The following is a 27,799-nucleotide window of genomic DNA, read 5'->3' as shown; positions in this document are numbered from 1 at the left end:
GGTTCAGTTACATTTCATGCACGGGGAGGGAGGAAGTATTGGAGTCATTTCGGAGGTGGGCATGGTGTCATGCAGTGTGGGGATCTTCAGCTGTATTCCATGCACGGTGAAACAGTGTTATGTTCTTCTGCTGCATTCCTTGATCGTGAATAATTCATTCTTCAGTTTCCTCAATGCACTCTTGCCACTCATTCCATGCACGGGAGTTGATTTCAGTCTCATTCTTTCAACACATTCTCTCCGATTTTTTTTCACTTTACCTTTTGCCTTCAGGCTTGAAGAATGACTGCCCAGTGAATCAAGATATAACAAATGTCCATTAATTAAATATAATACAAATAAAATAAATCTTTAAACACGTTCTTTGTCCATCTTTAAGTAACCTTGTTTAAGGGTTGGGGCAAGGTTCCCTGGAGGAGGATCCTTTTGGAGAGGAGACATGATGCCAACAATCAAAGCAAGCCATTGTGTCCTGACAACAAGACCACCGTCCCTATAGAAGACTAGGGAGCTTACTGTATTCTACTAGATCACACACATACTCACCTAAGTCAGCAGGGTTATCCTCAAGATTACAGTATGACAGGACTGTGTTCAGAAAAGGGATGCAAGATTACACCAGTAACTGTTCGCCAAAAAGACCTCATCAGACAGAGTTAACATGAGACAAGCATGGAATTGAACACTATTTGTTTTCAAAGTTGACCAGAGTACATTTAGAGGCATCACCCCATACAAAAGCCATAGATGTTGCACTTAACCCCTTGCATGCCCGCCCCTTTCCCCGCCCAGTGCCGCGCTTTGTATTAGCGGGCGGAGTTCATGACGAGCTGGACTCGTCATGGGCACAGCGCCACCGCAGCCCATGACGAGTCCAGCTCGTCATGGGCACTGAAGGGGTTAAGGTAAAGTTCTCTTAAACATCACACAAATGTGCGCAACAGCTGAAAAGACAGCGCTGTACCGGTCGTCATGTTGACCAACAATGAGAAACACATAAGCTTCTGCTGATTGGCTAGCAAAAGAGTAGTTCAACTCCACGCTGGGCCTCTGGAAATGGCGAAGCAGGATTCTCAATCTGGAGACAGGAGAGCCCCTTGTTTCGACATCACAACACCCCTGCTTTGACCTCCTGAGATGCAGAACACAGAGGTTTGTTCTCGAGTCGAGTCACTTCTGGTACATGCGTCTTTCTCTTAGACATCCCATGGGAACCACCTGTTTATCACAAAGGAAAAGCAAAAGTGAGATTAAGGCGTCAGCTGTTCAAAAGGCACTGCTTAGATCTGGGGAGTCATCTGGCAAAGTAAAGGGGGCGTAAGAAAGATACTCAAATGAACGTAGAAGATTCCCAATACAGTGTATTCTTTAAAACTCTTGAGTTCTAGTTAGCCCACATTGACTAAAATGTTTCCCCTTAAGACTCCCACAGACTGTGCAGGCTTTATTTATTTTTGAAACAGATTTATATTTTCTATTTTTCAACCCATCAATCACAACATGTTACAGTCATACACAATGTCGTAATACATTGAAGTCATCGTACGGTGTACATGCATTATCATCAACAATAAGTGTATGGCACAGGAATACAACTATCCCATCCCTCTCTCCCTCCCCTTACTTCATCTGGCACCGACCATTCCTAGTGCATATGCCAAGGTGCTCCCGCATCTACTCCCAGCTGCACGTAGGCATTCAAAGGGGTGTGTATGCGCCCCATAGTGCAGGAGTCACAAACAATGGAATTCCCTAAACATGGAAACTGGAAAACAGGGGCTAGGTAATAAAACAGTTTTATGTCCGAGCTATCGGCACAGGTGGCGGGGCCAAGGCCCTGAAGACTTCCAGGATACTGTCCCAGTCTAAAGAGATAACCCTTTTGCGCAATTCCCGAGCCTCCTCCCGGCGGATGGCAGCACTCTCTGCTCCACCCCATCTCACTACTTCCCCATGCCAACCGGAAAGTTGGGCGGGTGTGGTCGATTTCCACTGCATCGTAATGGAGCGTTTAGCCAGAAGCAAAGACAGGTCTACAAAGCGAAGTTGCACTTTCTGTGCCTTAGGGCGCCTTATCAATCCCAAAAGGCATACTGCAGGCGTGTCTGGGACTGGGATCCAACCGCAGTTGTGAGCAAGGACAGTACCTCGGACCAATAAGGGGTAAGCACAGGGAACTGCCATAGCATGTGTAGTAAATCAGCACCCTCTAATTTGCATCTCGGACAGCGGTGTTGTGTGGCTGGAAAAATACGTTGTAAGCGGTGCGGGGTAAGATACGCCCTGTGCAAAACCATATATTGAATTTGGCGTTCGTGGAATTTTCCTGGGGTATGCTAAGGCTTTGTCCCAGTCCCTATCTGTCATGTCTGTCCCCAGGTCTGCAGCCCATTTATTGTGTAAATCCGTTAGTGAGATTCTGGTGTGGGTGGTAATGCCTTTGTAGAGCCATTTGGTAAGGTGGCGTCCGTTTCCCATCAGGTAGGTCATCAAGACCATTTTGTGGCATGAGGGTTCCTCCCTGTGTGGGGCCCAATGTTTCTTCACATACTGCACAAGTGCAGCATGCAGTAGGTACAATGCATCCGTGACCCCATGATGTCGTGCAAAATTACCATGGTCCATTAATGTGCCATCATCAAATAGGTCATCCACTGTGGTCACCCCACCCTCCGCCCAAGGAAGCAATCGTCGTTTAGTGAGCAGTCCAGTGGGAGTAGGGATCCCAAGGAGTGGAGTAGTGTCGGAATAGGGAAGGCAACTACGTGTGTAATGAGTGGCTTTTTTCCAATAAGTGAGCGCCGTGCGCAAGAGCAGCGTGGCATCCGCCGATATCCTAGCCTGCGGGAGCAGCAGTGTGTGGAGCCGCCCCCGGTCTACATCTGCAGGGGGGAAATCTATTTTCTGTAAGTTGCGCCCTGTCAGCCAATACGACAGCCATTGCAATTGGCTTGCATAGCAGTATGCTCGGAAGTCTGGGGCACCCAGCCTGCCCTTATCAGTGTCTAATTGTAACTTGGTCAGCCCAACCCTACGGCGGCCATTACCCCAGATCAAAGCGGAAAGTGTAGTGTTCAGGGAGTTGAGCATCTGGGTCGGGATCACAACCGGTAGGTTGGTGAAGAAATATAAGCGCCGGGGCAGGACTACCATTTTCGAGATCGCTACTCGGCCCATCACCGAGAGTGGTAGGGAGGACCAAAAATTGACCTGGGAGCGGAGCGATCGTACAGTCCAGATTGCCCTCAATGAGATCTGGCGCTGATCGGTAAATCTGAATGCCTAAATATCTAAAAGTGTGTGCGGCAACAGTTAGGGAATGGGAGCCAAACTGAATCGTCTCTCGGCGATCCCCCTGTCGGAAAAAGAAGGCATAAGACTTATTATCATTGATGTTAAGGCCCGAAAGCCGCGCAAAAGAATCAAAAATGCTCGGGAGGGGTGAGAGAGAGGCTAGATTATCAGCGTACAGAATTATGTCATCCGCATATGCGGAAATTACATGTGTTGTCTGTCCCAGGCGGATCCCCTGTTGCGTCGCCGATAGCCGCACCCTAAGGGCCAAAGGCTCCAGGGCTAGCATAAAAAGCAAGGGGGATAGGGAGCATCCCTGGCGGGTGCCTTTACCTGCCGGGTACTCCTTTGAGATATGCCGTCCCGTGCTGTGGGGTCCGTGTATAAAAGCCGCACCCACTTTAAATAATCCGGGGGTATACCAAAGCATTCTAGCGCTCGGAACATGTAATCCCACCGGAGCGTATCGAATGCTTGTCGCAAATCTAGGGTGACACATCCAGCGTTGGCTCTCTCCACGGGGGTGGCTGCCATGACATGATACAACCTCCTGATATTAAGCGATGTGCACCGCACCGGCACGAAGCCGCATTGGTCTGGGTGTATGAGCTTGTGCACATATGGTAGCAGGTGGCTAGCAAGCACCTTACTCAATATTTTATATTCGGTATTGAGTTGGGACAGTGGTCTGTATCCGGACAGGTCAGTCGACGGACGTCCTGGTTTAGGGAGAGAGACTACCAGTGCCTGCCTAGTAGAGTGGGGCAGAGACCCTGAGGACAGCGCGGCTTTGTACAAGCTCTCTAGTTGCGGCACCAGAGTGTCCGAAAAAGTGGCAAAGAATTTGGCCGGGAGGCCGTCCAAACCTGGGGCCTTATTCCGGGGTAAGGCCCTGATGGCCCCCTTAATTTCGGTCCTTGTAATAGGGCCGGAGAGAGCATCCTGTCCTGATTTGCCCAATTGTGGAAATTGTACATCAGCTAAAAAGGTATCAAGAGCCTCTTCCACCAATGGGGGGGTGCCCGATATAGAGCCTGATAGTCGCAAAAGGCCGCATTAATGTCCTGTTGCGTATGAACTGTGTCCCCGCTGCTAGTGATAATCCCATGGATCGGGGAATGTGGGGGGTCATCCCTGATGCGTGCTAGTAGCTGGCCCGCCTTGTCCGCGTCAGCATGTCTTGCGTGCGTATAGGAAGTATAATCTATTTGCCTAAGCATCTCCAGCAACTCTGCATGTTGCATTCGGGCATCTTGTAGAAGCATGCCCTTCGTGGGATCAGTCGCCGCAGCCTGTTAGACTATTTAGTGAGTTTTCTACCGCTTTCAAGTTATTATGCAGTTCCCTTCACGCCCCAGCCGTGGTGCTGATAGCTATCCCCCTGATCACGGTCTTGAATGCATCCCACTCCACCTGGGGTGTGGATGCGGTACCAGTGTTCTCAGAAAAGTAATTGTCTGTGCCAGTCGCCAGTGCCTCCCGGAAAGACTGGGTCCTCAAGCATCAGGGGCCGCAATTTCCAGGTAGGAACCGGGGTGGGGATTCTGCCCCAGCTGAGGGAGACCTCCAATGGGTTGTGGTCAGAAAGGGTCTTACCCAAATATGTTGCATGTGTTACCTGGGTTGTAACGTGATTGGAGCAAAGTATCCTATCTATGCGAGTATGAAGTTGGTGCGGGTGGGAAAAGAATGAGTATTCCCTACTGGTGGGGTTTTTCAAACGCCAAACATCCCCCAGGCCTCAGCCCTCAGCCCAACTGCATAATGCCTCCGCTTGTCGAACAGTGTTTGCTCCTCCTAGGGGGGGGGGGGGGGGGGGGGGGGGGTGAGACCTATCAATAGATGTGTCCATTACAGTGTTCTAGTCCCCTCCCAGTATCCACGCACTCTCAGCCCAAGGCGCCAGGAAAGGATTGAGGCTTAAGGCTTAAGAGGTACGCATCCTGATCAAAGTTGGGCGAATATATGCTGCCAAGGACAACCTGTGCACCATCCAGTGTGCCCCTCACTAAGACATATCTGCCCAATGGATCCACCCACTGCTCCAGCGCCTCAGAGGGGACCCTATTCCTTATCCATATGGACGCGCACCTCGCAAATGCAGAATACGACATGGAAAAAATCTGACCTCTCCATTTTTTGCGAAGCTTAGCCGCTTCGGCTGCTGTCAGGTGGGACTCTTGTAAGAACACTATATGTGCACGCCGCCTGTTCAACTGCGCATGTACTCTGTGGCGTTTATGAATCGACCCCAGTTCCCTGACATTCCAGGTAATCACGTTGTAGCTATCCTGCATTGATATGTAAGCTATGTATCTATATATCGCCTGCGCCGCAAAGGGGGAGCAGCAGTGTGTCGGTAGGAGCAGGTGGCGGGCCAGAGCCTAACAAAACCTGAATTCCCATCTACAATACTCGGGCCAGCTATCGGAACTTTGTTGGGCCAAACCCAGTGCACAACGGTGCAAACTGAAAACATTGCGCATGTTGCTTTCGCCATAGGGGGTGTATGCCTACAGCCAGGCCAGCTGAGTTAGAGCGTTCCGAGCTTTACGCAGCTCGGACCACTATTATTACCTTCACATTTTGCAGAGTCGATACTAGAGGTATGGTATCAGGTCGCCAGGTGCAAGACATAAGGGACGGGGTCAGTAGACAGCACACCTCTACAGAGAGCAGAAGTCCGCATCACCCTAGATAACCATAAGCAGTCTGGGGTGTAATGTTACTAAACAAGGTAATACTAGATCCTGAGTCCGAGTGGTTTGAACCAAGCAGCCGTCTACAGCACCTCAGCCCTATCCCGCAGGGCCCGCTCCGGGGCAGGAGTCCCGGACGTAGCGGCGAGCAACCGAGACGTTTTGATTTGCGAACCCGCTGTCGTTCCGGGGGGGGGGGGGATAGGGACCGTTTAGAAAGAGGGCCCAGATCCACCAGGGGGGAACATGATTTCGATCCATTCTGCCACTTCGTCCGGGGACTCAAAGAATTGTGTCTTATGGTCATGAATCACTTTCAACTTGGCAGGGAATACCAGTGCGTACTTAACATTCAGTGCCCTGAGATTGACCTTCACGTCTTGGTAGTGGGATCGTTGGCGTTGGACCACAGCGGTGTAGTCCGGGTACAGGGATATTCGCTGATTTTCATATTGTATGTGGGATAGCGCCCTCGCTTTTTGTAGTAGGATGTCCCGATCCCTGAAGTTCAGTACTTTGACAATCAGGGGCCGAGGGTGTGCTCCTGCCACTGGTCTACCCGTCGGCACCCTGTGCGCCCTTTCCACGCAAAAAAGGTCCGAGAGGCCCTCCGGAGCCACATGTTCCCTAAACCACTGCTCCATAAATCTAGTAGCATCAGAACCCTCGCATCGCTCTGGCAGACCTATGACGCGGATATTGTTGCATCGGGCACGTCCTTCCGCATCGTCCACCCTCTCCTGTAGATCTGCAACCTGTTTCTGGAGCAGTGCAATCTGTGCACCGTGTTCCTTATGTTGTGGCGCTTGTTTTCTTTGACTACCGCAGCAAGCTTATCATGGTCTGCTTTAAGGAGGGTAAACCCAGAAGACAAAGTCCCAAGTTGTTTTTCAATGGCCTGTCGCGAATCGCGCACCTCCTTTAGAATAAGGTCCAGTTTGTCTGGGGGAGACCCCAAGGCAGAGGGCGGATCGCTGGCAGTTGGCTGTGTGGCTGGCGTAGAGTCGTCAAGCTGATGGCTGTCGGCAGTGCCAGCGTCCGTCCCCTTGACCCTGGGGCGACCCATTGCGGCTCAGCGAGCTAGTGTTGGCTGCAGGCCCATAGACACCGCTATGGAGAGGGCGCGATCCTCCACAATCGTTAATAGCACATTCTTCACCGGTCCGGGGGAATCGCCGCTCAGCGCCCTGGGGGAGGGGGGGGAAGGGGGAGGGGGATCAGGGATAGCATGTATTACGCACAATCAAGAAGTGTCCAAGGAGTCACGACAAGCGGGAAGGGGTACCTCGGGTCCCAAGCAGAGTATCACCTTTTACACGTTATGCCAGGCTGCACACAGGTCACAGTTAATGTCCGGCTGCCATCCCCAAGCTGGGCTAGGCGGATGTTAACTCATCAGTGATCTCAAAGTTCCAAGTCAGGGACAGCACTCAGGGATGCGAGGCAGAGAGGGAGGGCAGGCCACAGCAGACAGCTAGTGAGTGTGAGCAAGCAGAGAGGCTGCAGGCCCCAGACGTTCTACACGATCCAGTCAAGTAGGAGCAAAGAGAAGCGCCATATAGCAGGTCCCGCGCCATATAGCAGGTCCCACCCGCTCACGGAGTCCCGAGGCCGTACGCCTATTCAAAGCCGCCGGGTCAGAGGAGCAGGCGCTGCAGAGTCACGAACCGCCACCGGCGGCCGGGGAGGAAGCGGGAAGCACCAGGGGTATGCCCCGCCCACCTAGGAAATCCCAGGCGGGTCCGGGAAGGCAGCGACGGTACAAGCCCCAGGCGCAGAGCGCCACAGACCGAGTCAGCCCTGCACCGCCGGGTCCCAGGCAGCCAGCAGCGGCGGCAATCGCAGCACCGCTCCACTCGTTCCGTCTCCGGTATCCAAGGCAATGTTGGGAGCAGCGCCGCAGTCAGCAGCACCGGGCCTCAATCCTCCCCAGAGCAGCAACCGGGCCTCAATCCTCCCCGGAGCCGTCAGGGACTGTGCAGGCTTTATATCTATAAACCTTTGGGTACAGCGCTCAATGGAATATCCACTTCAATTCTATACGAGTCACTAGGGAAGCACTGGTAGCAACTACAAAAAGGACCAATGGTGATAAGAAAGTGACTTAACTAACACTGGTTTTGCAAATGGAATCTTTCATAGAATTCATATTTTGCCACTGTAGGAAAGTAGGATCTACTTTCATGGTTACCCGCACTTTTTGCTGGTGTCATTCTGTTTTCTGACTTTTCTGACAGGGATCCTGCTAATCAAGACCCCAGTCACTGTGGTCTCTCCCTAAATTGGACTATGGTAAGTACTTTGGTACCTTCCTAATTGGCTACTGGTGTACCCAGGTAAGTCCCTAGGATATGGTACCAAGGTATCCGTGGCATAGGTACACCAGGGGTCTCCCATGGGCTGCAGCACGTTTTGTGCCACCCATGAGAGACCACTCAAACTGTGACTACAGGCCTGCCATTGCAGCTTGTGTGAGTTGGTGCTTGCCCCCCTCACGACAGTTAGAAGTTTCCTTATATCTGAGGTCAACATACTTAAAACCTATAAGTCATCCCTATGGCAGGCCTTTCAGTCCTGAAAGAAGGGTGCTTAGTTATAAGTGTGAGGGTGCCCCTGCATGAGCAGGACACCCGTACAAACCCCAGAGTTGATTCTCCAGGCTTTGTAAGCGCAGGCAGCCATTTTGATACATATAATGACCATCCGTCATTATGTGATGGCCAACTATGTAGTGGCTGTGCCAAAGCTGGGCATGTTTGGCATCAAACAAACATGTTGGAATCATACCCCAACACCGTTGACTGTGTTGGAGGTATGATTCCATGCACTGGGGGGCTCCTCTGGGAAACCACTGGTAACAGGCTTTTAAGCCCCCCTGTATTCCCGGTGTAGGAAGGTACGATCCTTCTGCATGGTTACCCCCACTTTTGCCAGATGCTATGCTGTTTGTGACTAGTCTGACTGGGATCCTGCTAACCAGGACCTGTCCCTGTATTTTCTCCCTTCATTTGACTATGGTGAGTACTTGGGTACATCCCAGATTGGCCACCGATGTACCATTATAAGTCCCTAGTATATGGTACTGAGGTACCCAGGGCATAGGTACACCAGGGCTCTCCCATGGATTGCAGCATGTATAATACCACACATGAGACCACTCAGACTGTGACTACATACGCCTGCCATTGAAGCCTATGTGTGTTGGTGTAAGCACCCCTAAAAACAGATATGTTTCCTTATATCTGAGATCACTGCACTTAAAACCTATAAGTCACCCCTAAAGGTAGGTCTTTTAATCCTGAAGGCAGGGTGCCCGGTTCTAAGTGTGAGGGTTCCTCTACATGAGCAGAACAGCCCTGCAACCTTTGGAGTCTATTCTCCCGGGTTGTAAGCGCATCAGCTATTACGACATATAGAGTGGCCATGCATCATTGCGCGATGACCATCTCCAAACTGGCTGTAACGAACTCTCGTGTTTGGTATCAAACATGTTGGAATCATACCCCCACACCGTAAATGGTGTGGGAGGTACGATTCCAAGCTCCTCCGGGAGGTCCTCAGTGCTCCAGGTACCAGTCTTATAGACCCAGACGGCACAACATGGCTGCTGACGATCCGAGATACGATTCTACCCTCATGCTGCCGAGCCAAGCTCGAGCAGGGGAAGACGGGACAGTAGGTATTCTGTCACAGGGAGGTGTAATCACTTCCCAGACCGGGTTTGGTGTATTACGGCACGTTGGGAGCGCTTGCCAGCGTCACTCAGTCTGCTTGAGGGGCACGTTTGGTGCTCTCCTGGCATAGTCCAGTTCAAACCAGTTCAGGGAGCCATTGGCTTCCGCTCCGGCGTGAAACTGGACAAAGGACATGGGAGTATCATCCCCACTGTCCAAACCCCTCCCCTGGGAGGGAACTCTGAATCACCCAACCCTTTCCTTAGGGCACTTAAGGGCTTACCTGTGGGTGGGTCCCTAGATTCATTGTGGAACAAGATTCACATCAAGACACCACTTCTTCGACCATCTGGGCACTCAGCACTTTGCTCTGGGTATCGAGAATGCAACTGGGAAGACTCGTGTTGCTTCTGGTATTGTCACCCTGCTCGTCTGCTGCAACTTCTGTGTATGTGCTCCATACAGGAATCTTCCAAAGATCTGTGGGCATCCAAGACACCTGAAGGAATGTCCCTTGGAGTGAAGGATTCACTTTCCTGCATCTGCAGGCACTGCAACAAAGCTGACCGGTCTACTGATCCTGGACTCCCACGGACTCCGAAAGGCACAGCAACACAGGTGGTGGTTCTTCACATCCCTTGAGGCCTGCCCTGTCCTCTCACCGAGTTTGAGGTCAGTATCCCTTGTTGGAGCCACAGGAACCGAACCCCTGTGCAACGCATCGACTTGCCGTTGCAAAGTTGTGTTGGCTCTCTTCCTCAGAGATCTATGGGCTCCAAGTTGCCTCCGCCTCAAGCATCTCCTGCGACCAAGATCTTCGTCCTCATCGCATCCCTTGCACGTAAGCCTGCATCTTTCGTGAGCTGCTAGAGGACCTCTCGTGAATCCAATGCCTTCGGCCTGTGGGTCGATTTGAGGGTCTTCTTTGATTTCAGCGGGCTCCTCTGATTGCTCTGGGCCTGCTCTGACTCCCCTACAATCCCCTGCTTGTGGCGAGTCACCTGGACATTGCTGATCCAGACACTGCACCCTTTTCACTGTTTGTGGTTGCCAAGGCTTGTTGGTGCTCCAGACGGACACTGACCACTCAACTCTCGACATCCGACGTGGGACAGCTCGTGAACGGCTCCTGGTCTCCCACAACGTTACCTGGTCCGCACAGCTGCAGCTCCAAGGTCACCATCAACTCTCCTGCAACACCCGACATCAGTGGGCATTCGATGACTTGCCCCCTGGTCACTCCAGAGTGGCATAGACTTTGTCCACTCTGCTTGCAGGTACGTCTCAACTTGAATCCACCTTCGGATTCCACCGGACACTTTACACTTCTTCGCCAGCAGCATCTTCCTTAAGTCCTCCACTGAATTCAACTGCGGTTTCCGACACCACTTCGCACCTATGCACCCGGCTTCCCTGGTGTAGGTATCCTGGTTCCTAGGGTATCCACTGGTGGGATGGCTCTCCAACCTTCTGTCTTTCACAGGGTTTCTTCAGGGTCCACTGGGGAAGAGTACTTCTTTAAAATTGCAACAGTGACTTACCCATTGACTTGAATTGAGCCTGCGGTCGTGTTCCCACTCTGCACACAGCCTCCGTGGGGTTCCTGGTTACTTACCTCGGGTGATTCCTTGGGTCCCCAGCATTGCTACATCCTCTGGGTACAGTCTTCACTTGAGTCGTGGTTAGCATCCCTCTATTTTAGTTTTTCTTTTTTTTACAGAGATTTTATTGATTTTCTGATTAACAGTTTCTCTGTGTACATTGTACCAAGTATTCATTTTTGTAAATAAAAACATATAGTCGACCTTAGTATTACAGTAGTGACCACGCTGATCAGACATTGATTACACATTTGTATACAGTTGCACATACAATCCAAATCAAAATTTCCACTTCACTGCCGAGTCGTTACTGTGTACATATAACTCAGTAGAGACCACTTACTGTATTGCATAACTCCGTCATATTAAAAAAACGAATCCTAACTTAAATTAACTCCCCCCTCCCATTACCCCACATACTCAACACTGCTTCCAGACATCAGTTGTAGCATCTAGCACCATTGTCATTTTCTTACACGTTAGAGATGACTTTGCTAACAGTAACCACCTAATATACAATAGAGCTCTGCCACATCCTGCTTTTCCTTACACCCTGTGTCTCAATGAAGTTTACATTAACCAATTATGTATGACTTTATTACATGGTGTGTATTTCCGTCGCTACAAACTCCTCCAGCATCACATTCCATTCTAGCGATATGGGTTTTTTATGTATACCTCTTCGTTCCTCTCTCTGTAACTCTGCGCTTTCCGCCCTGCCCCATCTAACCATTTAATTATACCAATCCAGCACCGCCGGTGCTTTTTTTGCTTTCCATCTCATGGGTATTGTTCTTTTCACTAAGATCAGCGCCAGGTTGACAAATCTATATGCGGGGTTCCCACTTTTGGATTTCGGGCCAAGTCCCAGTATGTAGTGTTCTAGTGAGATACCTCTGCGTTTCGGAGCTATTCTGTTCAATAATTCCTCTATTTTAGTATATGGATTGGTCTCCCCTCCCCCCCGGTGACCACTGTGTATTCGTGCTACACACCTGTTTTATTTGCACAGTATTGTGTGCATTGTGTACATCTCCGGGTAGGAGATATTTGTATGCGTTACTGAGTGTCTTGTAATAAATACACTGTATGATTCTTTTTCACTTAACCTATACCAATAAGATTAAGGTCTGGTAAAACAAGCTGCTTTACACTCCTTCTGGACTAAGGCTGAAGGCTGCTCTCCACAGCTCCACTTAGATAGCTTTCTAAGGTTGTCTAAGACCACTAAAATCACCATAAGGGTTGTCTGGATTAATGCAGGGTGCTACGCTTACACAAGTGAGCACCATATACTAAGCCAGCTTCTCACACCCGGTACCAACTGTTCAAGGTCTAACCGCAAGCTAGTGCTTCTGCCGACCACAGACACGATTCTGCCCTTCTGCTGCTGAGCCAGGCTCGAGCAGGGGAAGGTAGAACAATAGGTTTCCTGTCACAGAGAGGTCCGACCACCTCCCTGACAGAACTTAGTGTATTGGGATGGGGTGGGGGCGCTTGCCAGAGCCACCAAACTGCTTTGAAGGGGACATTTGTTGCCCTCCTTGCATACTCCAGTTAGAACCAGTCAAGAGAGCCGTTGGCTCCCGCTCTGATGCAAAACGGGTCAAAGGACATGGGAGTATCCTCCCCTCTATCCAGCCCCTCCTCTGGGAGGGACCCCTGAATTGTCGCAACCCTTTCCTTTGGGTACTTAAGGGCTTACCTGTGGGTGGCTCTTCGGATTTGTCGTGGGACAAGATTCAGATCTGAAACCACTTCATTTTCAATCATCTGGGCACTCTGGATTTTGTTGGACTTGCTTTGGGAACCGAGACTGCATCTGGAAGACTTCTGCTGCTCCTGGTCTCGTCGTTCTGCCAGTCTTCTGCATCGTCTGTGCTCCATCCAGGTTCTTCTACAGGCCTGTGGGCATCAAAGACACCCGAAGGAATCTCCCTTGGAGTGAAGGAGTCACTCCCCTGCATCTGCAGGCACCGCAACTAAGCTGACCGGTCAGCTGCTCCTGAGCTCCCACAGACTCCGAAAGGTTCTGCAACACAGGTGGTGGTTCTGCAACTCCCCCGAGGCCTGCACTTTGTTCACAGCAAGTTTGAAGCCAGGATCCCTCGTCGGAACTGCTGGAACAGAACCCCTGTGCACAGCGTCGACTTGCCGTTGCCAAGGCTTGTTGGCTCTCTTCTACAAGAGAGCTCCAGCATCTTTTGCTACCATGATCTTCGTCCTCATCGCATCTTCTGCACCGTGGGCCTGCATCATTGATGAGCTTCTCAAGGTCCTCTTGCGACTCCTATGCCTCCGTCATGTGGGTCCTCTTGAGGGTCGTCTTTAGCTCCAGTGGGCTCCTCTGCTTGCTTGGAGCCTGCTCTGACTCTCCGGCACTCGGTTAGTCTATTGGACCTTGCTGATCCCGACACTGCACCTTCTTCATTTTCCTTGTATGTTGCTGCTGCCAAGGCTTGTTGGTGCTCCTGCCGGACACCAAACCCCTAGCTCTCAACTTCCGAAGTGGGACAGCTCGTTAACAGCTCCTGGTCTTCCACAGCATCACCTGTTGCTCACAGCTGCAGTGACAAGGTCACCGTCAACTCTCCTGCATCTTCCGTCAGTGGTGATTTGACTTCCGAGCCTCCTGGTAACTCCCGAGTGGCATAGACTCTGTCCCCTCTGCTTGCAGGTGGTACTCTTCAAGAATCCACCCTTGGATTCCACCGGACTCTTTCACTTTCTTCGCCAGCGGCATCTTCACTGAAGTCCTCCATTGTGGTCTACGGCAGTTTACGACGTCACTTCGAAAGTATGCACCCGGTTTCCCTGGTGTAGGTATCCTGGTTCCTGGGATATCCACGGGTGGGGTGACTCTCCATCCTTTCATCTTCCACAACGTTTCGTAAGGGTCCTCTGGGAAGGTTCCTTCTTTAAAACTGTGACTTCCCCATTGAATTGCATTGAGTATGTGGCTATATTTTCACTCTGCAAATGGCCTTAGTGGGGTTCCTGGGTGGTTCCTTGGTTCTACGGCTATTTTAAGTCTTCTGGGTCCAGTCTCTTCTTCGGTTGCAGTTCGCATTCCACTTTTTTAGTATATCGTTTGGTCTCCCTCTGGAGACCACTGTATTTTGTGCTTCGTTACTTTACAGCAATTGAAGTATTATAGTGTATTTGTGTTTATATCTCGGGGTAGGAGATATACCAATGTGTTAGTGAGTGTTGTGCAATAAATAGACATTTGTATATATACACTTTTTTTTTTTTAACTCTTTATTTAAAATGTTATGCAGCACAATACAATAGCGCAACACACTTGTCCAGGCATGGGTCAAAAAAGGAAAACAATGGCATATTACATCGTATCTTATACTCCGGCCACTTACATGTTTGTTCACAACACTATCCCCACTGGCCCTCCCCTCCCCGACAAGCCCCCCCAATGACTGCCTCCAACATGCGGAGTGCCTCCACGGGCAGCTAACCCTGCCGCCTCATACCAACTAGCAGCATTCCCTCATGGCTCATTGTGGCGATGTAGTGGTATGTCATGAGGGGGTGAAATCGCAGGCAGCCATCAGAGACACCCCTGAGCTGGCAGTGTCCTCTCCTCACCCCCATGGGTAGGACAACAGTCCCCAGAAAGGCCCGCACTACGCGCATCCCTCCTAGCTAGAGCCGGCAGCAGGAGAGTCGGCCCGTACGGAAGCGGAAGGCGATCGCTGAGCGCTGCAAGGTACTGCGTCAGTGGTCCCCAGATGTCGGGGGAGTCAGGACGTAGGCGGGAGCAACTCTGAATACAACAGGACATTTCCCTGACAAGTAATCATATCCCGCAGCCATTCCTTAAACTTGGGGCGCCTACCCCGCCCCCATCGGCACGCTATCGGGCGCTTAGCGAGCAGCAGCGCACTAGTAACAAAACGGCGATCTGGCTTAGGTATATCTCTAGTATACCCCAAGAGGGCCTGGAGAGGGCGGCAACGGGGACCCCAGCATTTCCCCCAGGGCCTCATATACCTGGCTCCAGTATTCATCTATGCTAGGGCAGGTCCAGGCCAGGTGCAAGAAATCCGCTCCAGGAGAATGACACCTGTCGCAGCGATCATTATCGCGAAGATGAAACCTATGCATCTGGGCTGGGGTGCAGTAGAGGCGATGTAGGAATTTGTAATGGATAATGCAGAACCTACTACTAGATGAAATCATTTCAGTCTGCAAACAGCAGAACTCCCACTGGTCGTCCGTAAACTCAATGCCAATCTCGGCATCCCAGCCCACACGGGACCTCAGCACCACCCCCCCCCTCGCGATTATATATCCGCCGATACAGCGAGGAGACCATATGTGAAGGCGAAGAAGAGTCGAGCATATTATGAAATGGCTCCAGAACTGGAGGTTCATCCGGATATGCCGGCAACAGTTTCTGTAGCCCGCTGCGAAGCCGAATGCAGGCGAAAGTTTCCAGGGGGGTGGGGACAACGTCCCCATAGAGGAGCGGAAGATCGCGAAATCTACCTTCATGAAAGAGGTCGCCCCAATTCACAATCCCCATCTTCAATTTTATAATCAGGAACATTTCTTCTCCTAAAAGTGGGAGAGCCGGATGATACACCAGAGGCATCAATGGAGAGTAGAGAAAAGACGAGCCCAGACGGTCCGCGATAGCACCCAAGCATGCGCCGTAGCTTGTACAGGGTTGCGGTCCGCGCGAGACGAAGGCACCGCAGCGAGGACTGCCCCCTCAAGCGGCACCGGATCCGCCAACCAGTCTCCACCGCCGTCTGCGGCATGAAGGGCGAGGGTCGATACCAATAGTACGCATAGTGCGCCTGAGCGCAGTTATGATAGAGTGCAAAGTCCGGTATATCGAATCCACCTTGCCCATATGGACGTGTAAGTACAGACCACTTGAGCCGCGGTCTCTCCCCCCCCCCCCCCCCATACCAATCGGATAAGCTCCGATCTTAATTCCCGAAAAAAATAGCCTCTCGGGTGAAACGGTATATTGAGGAAGAGGTAGAGCAGCTTGGGGAGTATAACCATCTTTACAAGGGAAACTCGACCGGTCATAGTCAGCGGCACAGTCAGCCACCGGGCCACATGCGAGCGTATGGCTTCGAGCGCCCTACCGTAATTCATGCGCAGCACCTCCTGTCGGTCCCTAGAGACCCATACTCCCAAGTACTTCACGCCCTCATCGCACCACTCCAGTGGATAATCAAGCGGGATTCTATCAATACCGTTCGTGAGAGGGAAGACAGCGGATTCACCCCAATTAATGTGGATTCCCGAGTATAGCGCAAAGCGAACAAACTCTCTAAGTATAGGGTTCAGATTATCCCGAGGGTGCTTAATGTAAAGTGTGAGATCACCCGCATAGAGTGACAGTAGGACTTGCCGTCGTTGGCATCTCAGGGATGCCGCGATGTAGTTCTGCCGCAAGCGGGACACCAGGGGTTCTATCGCCAACTCGAAAAGAAGCGGCGACAGTGGGCACCCCTGTCGAGTACCCCTGGTCACTAGAAAGGGAGCAGGGACGAGGCCATTAATAAGGATTCATGCCTTGGGGCAGCGATACAATATCTGAATCCATCTAGAAAATGCCACAGGCATACCCATGTTTTTGAGGATCAGATGGAGATAGTCCCATTCGACCGAATCGAACGCCTTGGTGGCGTCCAAAAAACCCGCCACCAAGGCAAGGGAGGGATCCGCGTTATTCAAAACCGAGAAGAGCGTCCGCAAGTTGTGGGAGGTAGAGCGGCCCGGAATAAACCCCGCTTGGTCCGGCAATATCAGCCCTCCAATCAGGAGGTTGACCCGGTTCGCTAGCACCTTGGCCAAGATCTTCACGTCACTATTGATGAGGGAAAGAGGTCGGTATGAATCACAACTATCCGGGGGCTTTCCCAGCTTAAGAAGAGAGACGATGAGAGTCTCCGACATACTGGGCGGCAGGGAGCCAGTCTCATTAGCCTCCTCAAACACCTCTCGCAGAACTGCCGCAAGCGGGTCAATATAAGTTTTATAGTACTCAACAGGGAAGCCATCCAGGCCCGGTGACTTACCCGACACAGTCTTCATAATGGCCTCCTTAATTTCGGCTAACCCTATAGGAGCCGCCAGAAGTTCTTGTTGGGCATTAGATAACCACCTGAGGGTAAGCTCGGACAGGTATACGGTCATCTCCAGGGGCGCTTCACGTTGGGATGTATATAAGGCGGAATAATGAGACACGAAAGTGGACAGTATGGAAGGCGTATCACGCTGCATAGTGCCATCTGGGGCCCTGACCTCTAGTATGTGATTAGCGCCACGCTGAGGGCGAACAGCGCCCGCCAAAAACCTGCCAGGGCGCTCTCCCTCGCCATACGCGCGTGCAGTGAAATGCTTACTATGGAAGCGTACTTCTCTCTCAGCCGCAAGCTTAAACTCGGTGAGTTTGGTGCGGCAGTCTAATTGCGCCGCGGGATCCCCCATAAAATTAGGGCCAGTTTCTAGGGTCTGCAAGGCTCGTTCTAAGGTGGTCAGCGCAGCGAGCGTAGCACGCCCGAGCCCTTACAAATACACACACCCCGCATGGTGGCCTTAAAGGCCTCCCACACCGTCGCCACGCTATCCACCGACCCCCGATTCCGGTCTATGAACTCCGTGATCTCCTGGGCCATCTCAAACTTAAACAATTCATCCAGTAGGATGTTGGGCTGCATGCGCCACGGAAGCGGATCTCCAACCAGTCCAGCACGGGCCAGAGTAAGGAGCACGGGTGCATGATCAGAGTAGGTATGAGGCAAGTGTCTCGCTCCCAAGAGGGAGGTCCCCAGAGTCCTTGACAGGAGCAGGTAATCCAACCGAGCCCTAGTGGAATGCAACATCGATAGTGCCAAGGCGAAACAAGTCATCAATGTCCAGACCAGATCATCATAAACAGTGGGCGACAGCACATGCGGGTCCCCAGATAGTAATGTCTTCTCAACCCCCTACAACTGAGAACAAGGTCTAAAGATTAAGGCAGCCCCCTCCAGGGCGTGAGCAATCCCCCTCATAAGTGCGTTCTCTCCATGTCCACAGCCCAATGACAGGTCTAGCAAAAGGGGGGAAGCAATAGCGAGGAGGAATAGGCAATGCCAAACAAGATGGAAAGACAGATGCAGGGGGAAAGAAACAGAGGAGAAACCATAACAGCAGTACTCATCAGTCCGGAGCAGTCAGCGGAGAGCGGGAGCCCGATCGTGTCTCAGGACTGCGCCGCTGAGAGGCAGCAGAGGGCTGGGCTTTTAGGAAGTCCTCCACCTGTTGCGGGTTGCCGAAGAAAAGGGGCTTGCCATGATGAGTGATCTTGAGCTTGGCGGGGTACTGCATGGAATATGGAATGTCCCGTTGTTGCAGCTTCTTCTTTACTCCTGCAAACTTGCGGCGAGCATCTTGCACCGTCTGGGTAAAGTCCGGATAAAAGGAAATGGTGACGTTTTCATGCAGGATCGGTTGCTTCTCCCTGGCAAGGCGCAGCAGAGCGTCGCGATCCCTGTAATTGAGAAATTTGATGATGACAGGGCGCGGCGGGGACCCAGGAACCGGTCGCGGCCCCAAGGAGCGATGGGCACGCTCCACCACCAGCTGCGGCGAAAAAGAGTCCCGGCCAAATTTATCGATTAGCAGCCGCTCGATGAAATCCTCCATACGGCCCCCACCGCTGGACTCCGCAAGGCCAACCGGGCGGACGTTGTTCCGTCGGGAACGCGCCTCTAAATCCTCATTTTTGTCGGCAATGACCTTGAGCAGTCGGTCCATCTGTGACAACTTAGTCGCACCCGTCACGGCGCTATCCTCCAGCTCCGATATGCGCCCCTCCGCCTCCTTCAGACGCTCCCCGTGCTGATCCAGCCGGTGCACCACCGCCTCCAGGCGCGTATTCATGTTGTCAATTTTGGCGTCAATTGAGGTGAGGCTCTTCTGCATGCCTAAAAGGATAGTCTTCCAGTCCACCTCCTCCTCTTCGCCGGGGCCCAGCTCTCCACCATCCCCTGGCGACGCACGAGTTTTCTTTTTGGAGGGGTTAAATTGGAGCATCGACTGCTTTGCGTCCGACTTGCCCATATTAGCCGCTGGCGAGGGCCCAGGTCACCGATAGCCAGCCCACACGGTGATAGCTATGTTCTGCCACAGTTCGCACCTCAAGCGCCAAGCCACGACGGGGCACACCAGACGACCAGCCCCCGCAGGCCACCAGGAGCATGCAGCCCAGCAAGGCGTCCACGCGCTCCGCCCAGCCCCGTGCAGGAGTACACAGCACCCCCTCAGCCTCCGCAACGACAGGGCCGCGTCACTCCGTGCCACGGGCACCAGGGTCCCAACCCGGGCGAGGCACCGAACGGGAGAGCCAAAAAGACCTCTGCCGGGTCGGGTTCACCGGCACCTCTTAGCACAGGGCCAGTGCAGGGGCGTCACTGCCAGTCCTCACCCCTAAGCAGCACAAGGTGTCTCCGTCCACGGCTCCCTAGCGGCAAGCAGGTCCAGGAGGGCGCGCGGCGACCCCAGGGCGCACCGGCCAGGCAGGTAGGGCAATGGCAGGCCCGTCGTCTGCAACCCTAGGGCTCCAGCACGATCGTCGTCCCAGGCAGTCACTGGCAGGGCCAACGTGGAGGGGGGGGGGGTGCAGTCTCACCTCAAGCTGCCATCAGGGTATCAGCAGCGCCAACCGCAGTCGGTACCCCGCCCTCAGCCCACAAGGCCCATCGAGTCCCCAGGCTCGCGTTGTCAGGAGCCGCCGCTCCGCAGTTCCGCTCAGAACGCTGCACTGCGCCCGCTGTCAGTAACGAGCGATATCTCCGCCACCAGGTCGCCCACTGTCTTCAAACTTGCACCGAGTGGTCCCGCATAGCTGTGCTGCCCGTCGGTAGCGTTAGATTGCATGGAATTGGCCCGGAGGATGGTGTTGCATGGTGTAGTTTCGCCCGGCCGGTGGGAGCCTCACTGAAGTGCGGCCATGACGGTCCAGCGCCACCTAGCGCCCTTGTATATATACACTTTGTGATTCTTTTACATTTAATCTACACTACATGATTAGCACTGGTAAAACAAGCTGCTTAACACTCCTTCAAGATAAGCCCAAAGGGTGCTCTCCACAGCTACCCCTTGGAGAGCTTTCAAAAGGTTATCAAAGACCACTGAAATCACTATAAGGGTTGTCTGGATTAGTGCAAGGGACTTCACTTAAATACATGCACATCATATACTTAGCCAGTCCCCTACACTCTGCAAATAAAAAAAAAGCAACCAGGAGTTACAAAATACATAGCCAATGGTTAGCAATGGGTGGAATACCCTCCCAGGGAATCTTTCAGAATGTGAACAAGAAAGGTCTTTTGCAACCAGACCGCTGTGCTGTCTGGTAGGCTTCAACCTAAAGAGAAAACACACACCCAAGCCATCCCTGTAGCATGGGGTGACCTGCAATAGTTCAAAATGTCATCCTTGTTGTCACTGCCATTCGGTAGCAGGAGCAGGGGTGGTGCAGACTGTGGCAGAATAGACTGTCAATTATTTTAATAATTATGCTCTGGAGCAGCCTTGAGACAGTCGTGTTGGATACGAGGATGCTGTTCTAGATCTTGGGTGCACAGATGGAAAACAAATGCAAAATTAAAAAAAATTAAAAAGGCATTTACACACCGCAAGCCAGTAAAGATGCAGATGTGTCCAAGAACCAGGAGAGCAGAAACGTTTTGAAGACTTTTTATATGCTGGATCGTATACAGGTGTTGTCATATGGAAGTAATCAGTAAACTGCTCTAAGCAGTCTTACGTCACACAGCAGCTGCATGGCAGCATGGCGCATAAATGAATTGTTTTTACACACTTGTCTTCATTGTGGGTGACATCTGGAGCAGGAGTGGACTCCTTAGAAACAGATTTTCTTCATCCAGCTACTTTAATGTTTTGTCTTGTTCTCTTGTGTTTGCTTTGTTAATCCTATGAAAAGATAGAAAGTTCTGAATTGTGGACTTTGAAAAAGCCTATGATGTGCGCAAACTAAATTCTCCCACGAGGCTGTAGCTGCTGTGTCCTGAAAACCATGACAGCGGTACTGGCAGGACCGCCAGGCAATATTTACCACCCAAGTCGCCTTATTGGTAAAACTAAAGGAACATAAAGATGCCTGTTGTCTACTGAGGGGATGGGGGCGGGACTACTTCCCCATCTTTCACCAACCTAAAATGCTTCTCTTAAAATACACCCATTCATTAAAGGTGAGTCTAGAGGAAAGACTTTGGAAAATACTGTGCTCACCCTTCCTAGACTTCTTTACAGCATAAGTGGGCAACTTGTAAAAGACAGTCAAAGTGGCTGATAATATGTGGAATTCAGTGACTGAAGGAAACTGAACAATCCAGAACTCAGCACCCAGACGGACTCTCCACTTCCCTGGCAACACACCCATCACAATGCAGCTGAAGGAGCTCCACTGGCTCCCCATACACAAACGAGCACCCTTCAGCCTTCTCACCCACAACTTCAAATCACTAAACACCGGTCCAGCAAACCTCAACTGCATCACCTTTCACTCATGAGCCAGACACCTCTTCTCGGCCGAATACCAAACATTAAAATGGTTGCTGCAGTTTTAGGTTTTCCTTCATTGCTCCTAAAGTGTGGAATGACCTACCACGATAATATCAGTACCTCCTCTTCCTCGATTCTCGAGTACCGCAAGAAGTTGAATACCTGGCTCTTCAAATAGTTCCACACCCGCCCTAAGCGTAGCTAGATTTGCACTGGCTTAGTGGCAAGATACTGTTCTTGGTGATAGCACGCTGTACAAATGCTCATAGTCTTAAAGTGTAAAGGAGAAAAGGATCTGTTTGTCAAGGAGACCAATTCTGTAATTACAAAAATTAAAGGAAAATACCTTTGTTAATCTAAAACCTAATTTGGGTGCTGTTTTAGGCCCCACTCAACCTGCAGAAATTATTTTGAAAGTCTTGAATTATTATGAAGATACTTCTGCTGGTAAATTACTATTGTAGATAATTACATTTACACTTTGTTCTAATCCCAAAGCTCTGCTACACCAATTTTCCACAATATGTGTCACATCCCTCTCCTCATAGCTCTAGTTTTACAATGGGGACTCACCTGTTTTTTGGAACACCTAAAAGTCCTTCTGAAGTGCTCTCGAAATGTTGGTATAGAAGTGTTAAACTTAGTCTTGTGATAATTCTGCAAAGATCCCTGGGGATGGAAATAAGAGTGGAAGTTAGTCTCAGAGACAGAAACACATAAAACATTTCAAGAGAGAAACTAAAAGACACTAATTTGGAACGCACCTATACGAAGCTTGGGGATGTCATTACAAACGTGATTATGGGCTGAATTGTCTCATTACAGGCAGAGTATGATCTGAAATAGTGAATATTTAAATATGTATGGGTGTGACTACTACTAACATCTGCGTAGAGGCAAAGCTTATATATATACTAAACACGCAAATCTAGTGTTAACCTGAATGTACTAGGGGTTGGCCCAGCATATAGAAATGAGGAGGCTTTCGTTTTTGGAAGGGACATGTTCCCTTCCACACTGAACCTTTTTTTCTCCAAAAGAAGAGAAGTTTGTGGTGAGCTCCAGATCTGCGTCAAAAGGTGATGAAAGAAAATAAGAGACATCAGGGCACAGAGACTGCAAGTATATGTGGCTTCGGTGGGACGAAGCCACACAATACTGAGAAAAATCTCCAGATCTCGCCTATTGCCTGGGGGTATTCACAAGGTGAACAAGCATTTGCAATGCAATCGGTCTCGCATTTGTGAGAGTTAAAGCTATTGGCGCTGTAAACGATAATGTCTTTTACCAATGTGATTTGTTTTGGAGTTATGGTATGAGGTTTTTGAATGGAATTATGTGGATTGAATAGCAAATGCTAGTTGTGGAATTGTGTGGTGTTGCGTGTATTTGTGTAGTGGAATTATGTGGCATGGTCAATTGATAGGGGTGAGAGCTGCACAGAACAGATAGAATGGAAGATAGAGAGGGATAGGTAGTATGTGCACGGAGTGGTGAATGAACTCCAAATAGAGTATCAGAAAGACAGTGTGAGAAAAAAGTGGACAGCAGGCCACAGAGACATAAAAAGAGTATACCAGTGTACGCAGATGATACTCTAAGAAGAGGAGGAGAGTGTGGGGTTTGAGGGACGGAAATCTTGAAAAGGTACATGAAAGAACTTGGACATCATTAGGAGCTCCTGAAAAGATCACGCTTGCTTTTTTGTGATCCTGGTCTTGATTGGGAAGACATTTAAAGACAAAATTCAGTGCAGATTTATCTAATGTTAAGGGAGTAGAGACTGTATTTTGAGAGTCAACTGCAGCAGAACCTCTTTAGGCGCTAATCTTTTGGAGGCAATAGTTCATATATCTCTGTTGACGCCTCTGGGCTGCAGAGTCTTGAGCCATTTGTGTTGTCATATCCTTTATAGCTGTTGTTAATTCTTCAAAGCCTGATCTAATGGCTACATTACCATCAGTAATTGTTCAATCTAATTTCACTATCTATCAATTTGATTCAGATTTTCAACAATGATTGTTCCAGTGCATTGAATTATGGTTCTACAACATCTATCATACAATAAACAGTCCAATGTTAAACAGTAGGGTTTGATGATAAAAAAAAATCCCCACTATAGCTGACTTTCCCACAGAGCATCTGAAACACCAGAGACACTGGGGTGATCCACAGGCTTTAGGTGGGCAATATCAGCATGACTAACTATGGATTAAGGAGAACCATAAACGCTTACAATATTCTCCATAGAATCTGCTGCCTTGTGATATTTGAATGGACTAATATTATCTCACTTAAAAAACGTTTCGCAACTTACCTATTTCAATATTGGCCGATAGTCCCAATCTCAGCTGACCCATCTAGATGACTTGAATGTTTTCAGCAATTCTTCATAGGCCAACGCCTGATTCTGTTATAGACCTGAAGTGAACCAATATGAAAGAGAGAGGAAGAGTACGCAAGAGAGGAATGAGAGAGAGAGGGACCAGTGAGAGAGGCACTTAGAGGGGAAGGAGGTGGGGGAGGCGAGAGGTGGACCAGTACAAAGATAACGGCATTTGTGACTGCCTGTTAGTAATAAAGTATAGCAATTTTAGGTGTTCAGTGGGGTGTCTAGATATTTGGCATGGTGCTGCTGCACCATTCAAATTATGACCCTAGTGCCTGAAAGATAACAGCTCGTGACTGCCTGTTAGTTGTGAAACATAGCAATAATCAATGTTTAGTGGCGTGCATGGAGCTTTTGGTCCCAGCCATTGCACCTGCTGCACCAGTGAAATCACAACCCTAGTGCCTGAAGATTATGGATAAATCTCAGTGAGAGAATAATACGTGGGGAAGATTCCTTTAATATCATCTTTCATACCATCTAGCTGTAGAACACAGCTGATTAAATGCCATATAGATAGTGAAAAACAGCCTTGGATGGATATAGTGTGTCAATAGACCAAACTAAAGAAATGTGTTTAGCTACTGCACAAAAATGCCTGCCTAAGTTTGGTATAGCCAGACTTCTAAGCATTTTATGGGAATTAACTTTTGGCTTCTTCAGAAGGGAACATAATCTGTGTCAACTAGCCTTCATTTAACTTTGGTTGGATATGTGTTTTTGTGTTATGGCCTCAGCAATGCTGACCGACAGACCACGAGACTCAACTTGTTAGTAGGTTTATCCCAAAAATACCCCTATAACTGAAGCTGGCTAACTCATCTTTCCAGCACTGGACTATAAGTGGAAGCTGCAGGCTGGTGGGAATAGATTCCTTTATAAGGACAACACTGTTTTACCTTTATTCATGGATGTGAAAGCAGCCTCTTGCAGAAATGATACAACCCCACATAATTCGCGCCCTTGTTTGCTCCCATGTGTGAACATTCTTTTATATTTGTGGTCTAAGATAAGTGTGGGAGAGTTCGTGGTGAGAAGACAGTTATGACTGCTTAATGGAGAGCTGCAGGGTAGTCGATTTAAAGATGCTTTTCTTTGGCCCATTTAAATTAGAGTGTGAGCAGCACATCTGTAGCCTAACAGATGACGATGTGCAGAATCCATTACAAACAGTCAGAAAAGCAACATTTTAGTCAGCTAGGGATTATTTACAACGACGCATCAGTCATATGGGCAGGCTGGGGCGGTATACAGATTATGAAGCTGATTACTTGTTTGGCTATAGTAAACCTGAAGTTCAATCCTACACGTCTGCTAAATTCCTGTGAGTGAGAAAAAACTGAGCCGGTTTGTAAGAAAAAAATCCTGCTTGTTATAAAAAAATATGGTGTTCTGCGTTCTTCCTTCTGCCAAAATCTGAAGGGCAGATAGGGGTGATTTGTATGGGAAAGCAAGGAGTCGGGGATAGAGACCAGATGAGTCGGCAGCCGTCTGCTAGTATTAAATGGTGTAAGAAACGATGGAGCCTAATCACCTCCCTTCTCATAGAAATATCATGCTTTATATAATTATGTAATTTCTGACTCATGTAGTTAGTGGGAACACTTATGTGAAAGGTTACTTCTGCAGTAAGAGAGAAACATTTATTTCTCTCTCAGCTTACAAAAACACACCAATCCCTTCGAAACGCCCTTTCAGTAATAGCTTAGATGGAAAATGAGCAATATAGATCTTAACAGAGTGCACAGAACAGGCCGCGCTCCATTAAAGTTTCTTGAAGCTGATTAAAGAAAAACTGTGAATAACTCGGAGACTGCAGCAATGTAATGGTTTAAACGTGAGGAGAAAGGGATACCTTTTTAAATCGAACAGTACTTCTGAACCAATGGCAATATGGAGAAACGATCTGTCCCAAGATATCCGAAAGGAATGGAAGCCAGGGGAGCCTGTAAAAATAAACAGACCCGTGCACTGCAGTGATTCCAGCACACGAGTCTTTTGGTTTTTACTCAAAGGCGTGCGTAGCTTGAACGGCTGCAGTGTGATTCTGTGCTCGGTAATAAGCGAAAATGAATGAGGGAGCAGTGGGGGAAGGGTGACCTGCTGGACAGCATGTTGAGGGAGCGTGAAAGAGAAAGACGGCGCAGGCTCCAAAATGAAACCGGCTACTTAAAGAAAGTGACAGTAAACCCTGTGGAAGGGACTCCTACAGCCAGAGGGAGGTCTGAACTGCACGCCGCCGCCATTCTTCTCACGGTGTCCCTACAGGAAATACAACCACAATTGCAGAGTCCATCTACGTGACCTGCATTCATTCACCCCAAAAAGCTCCCATTTAAAAAGGCTATACAAAATGTCAGCCCCAATAACACAGGCGGAAAAAAGTGAAATAGCTGCTGGGGACAAGCAATCACCCATTTTAAAGCAGCCGTCACTGTTCATACATGAGGCATTTAGGAACTCTGCACAAAGTGAGCTTCTGATCAAAGCTGTGCCTCTGCTAATGCTCTTTTCTAAGTTCACATCCTGCGTTTATTTTTTTCGGACTCGGACTGCACAATACAGTTCACTATTTGAACATATACGCGGTACAGGCATTTTCCACTTGACATCTTCTGGGTTTCTGCAGAGCAGCATACTCCGAACGTGGGGAACGGGGGCGGGACAAGGTGGGGAGGGAGTGGAATCAGCAGCGCCACACAAGCTGCAGGGGAGAAAAGAGCCCCAGGAGGAGGTAATTGCAGCCCTCGAGAGAGCGAAGAGCAACAGCTGACCACTAAAAGTCAATCTTACGTGTAAACAACACGTTGTATATGTGCCCATCCTCAGTAAAAAGTCACCCCAGAGACCCCACAGGCTCGCCACCTCTCACAACCTAGAGCCCCAAAGAGCTCTGTTTTCCATTCCAGACACCAGGCGAGTAGCACTTTCCTCACCTGCTCCATGTTTCACTGCACAAAGTTTATCTTTCGCTCTGTCTTGTGGGCAGACAAGCCTGGGAGGGGAATCAGCAGCACCAAGCAGGCTGCAGGGGTGAAATGAGCCCCAGGAGCAGGAGGGAGGAGGAGGCAGCTGTAGCCCAAGAGGGAGCAAAGAGCAGCTGTTCAGAATAGTCCAGACTGCAGTGGGAGGGGGGAGATAGGAAGGAGGGGGAAGAAAGTAGTCTGTGCAGTGAAGGGGCCAGTAGCCATGGAAGGATACAAATGACTGACATGGCTGTTATGGGGCAGGACTAGCAAGCTTAAAACCAATCAGAAGGCAGCATTTATACCTTGACCCAATGAAGAAGATGGTCCGGAGAGTGGGAGGAGCTTCCACAAAGCTTCCACACTATAGTGTATACTGCATGCCTCGCAAAGCGATGCAGCACATTTGTGCTGCAACGCTAGGCGAGACATAAAAATATGCAGTTAGAATTCCATCAGAATTTGTGATATCCACTGTGGTTAACAATATGCCATAGGTATAGGCCAGGGCAGAACAACTGTACTAGAGGTATCTCACTTACGTTTATCTATGTGAATTAACCATTCACTGATATCTGATGATTCTATGCATTTGCACTGGAAAAGCTAATATAAAAGTTTA

At 49.8% G+C, this 27,799-nt stretch overlaps 1 long non-coding RNA gene across 1 annotated transcript; it reads right to left on the bottom strand.

Annotated features, from left to right (window-relative positions):
• Positions 1 to 366: 366 nt before the first annotated feature.
• On the bottom strand, positions 367 to 27,322 carry LOC146870088 (uncharacterized). Its single transcript, XR_014958963.1, has 4 exons — positions 27,148 to 27,322; positions 24,140 to 24,243; positions 22,396 to 22,491; positions 367 to 1,218 (listed from the first exon to the last, which is right to left on the bottom strand). It is a non-coding gene; the product is annotated as an uncharacterized LOC146870088 (long non-coding RNA).
• Between the last annotated feature and the right edge of the window lie 477 nt (positions 27,323 to 27,799).

Source organism: Triturus cristatus, chromosome 1_1 (assembly GCF_964204655.1).
Source record: "Triturus cristatus chromosome 1_1, aTriCri1.1, whole genome shotgun sequence".
Lineage (NCBI taxonomy): Eukaryota > Metazoa > Chordata > Amphibia > Caudata > Salamandridae > Triturus > Triturus cristatus.
Note: the sequence above shows the minus strand (reverse complement) of the source record. Positions and strands in the feature narration are given on the sequence as shown.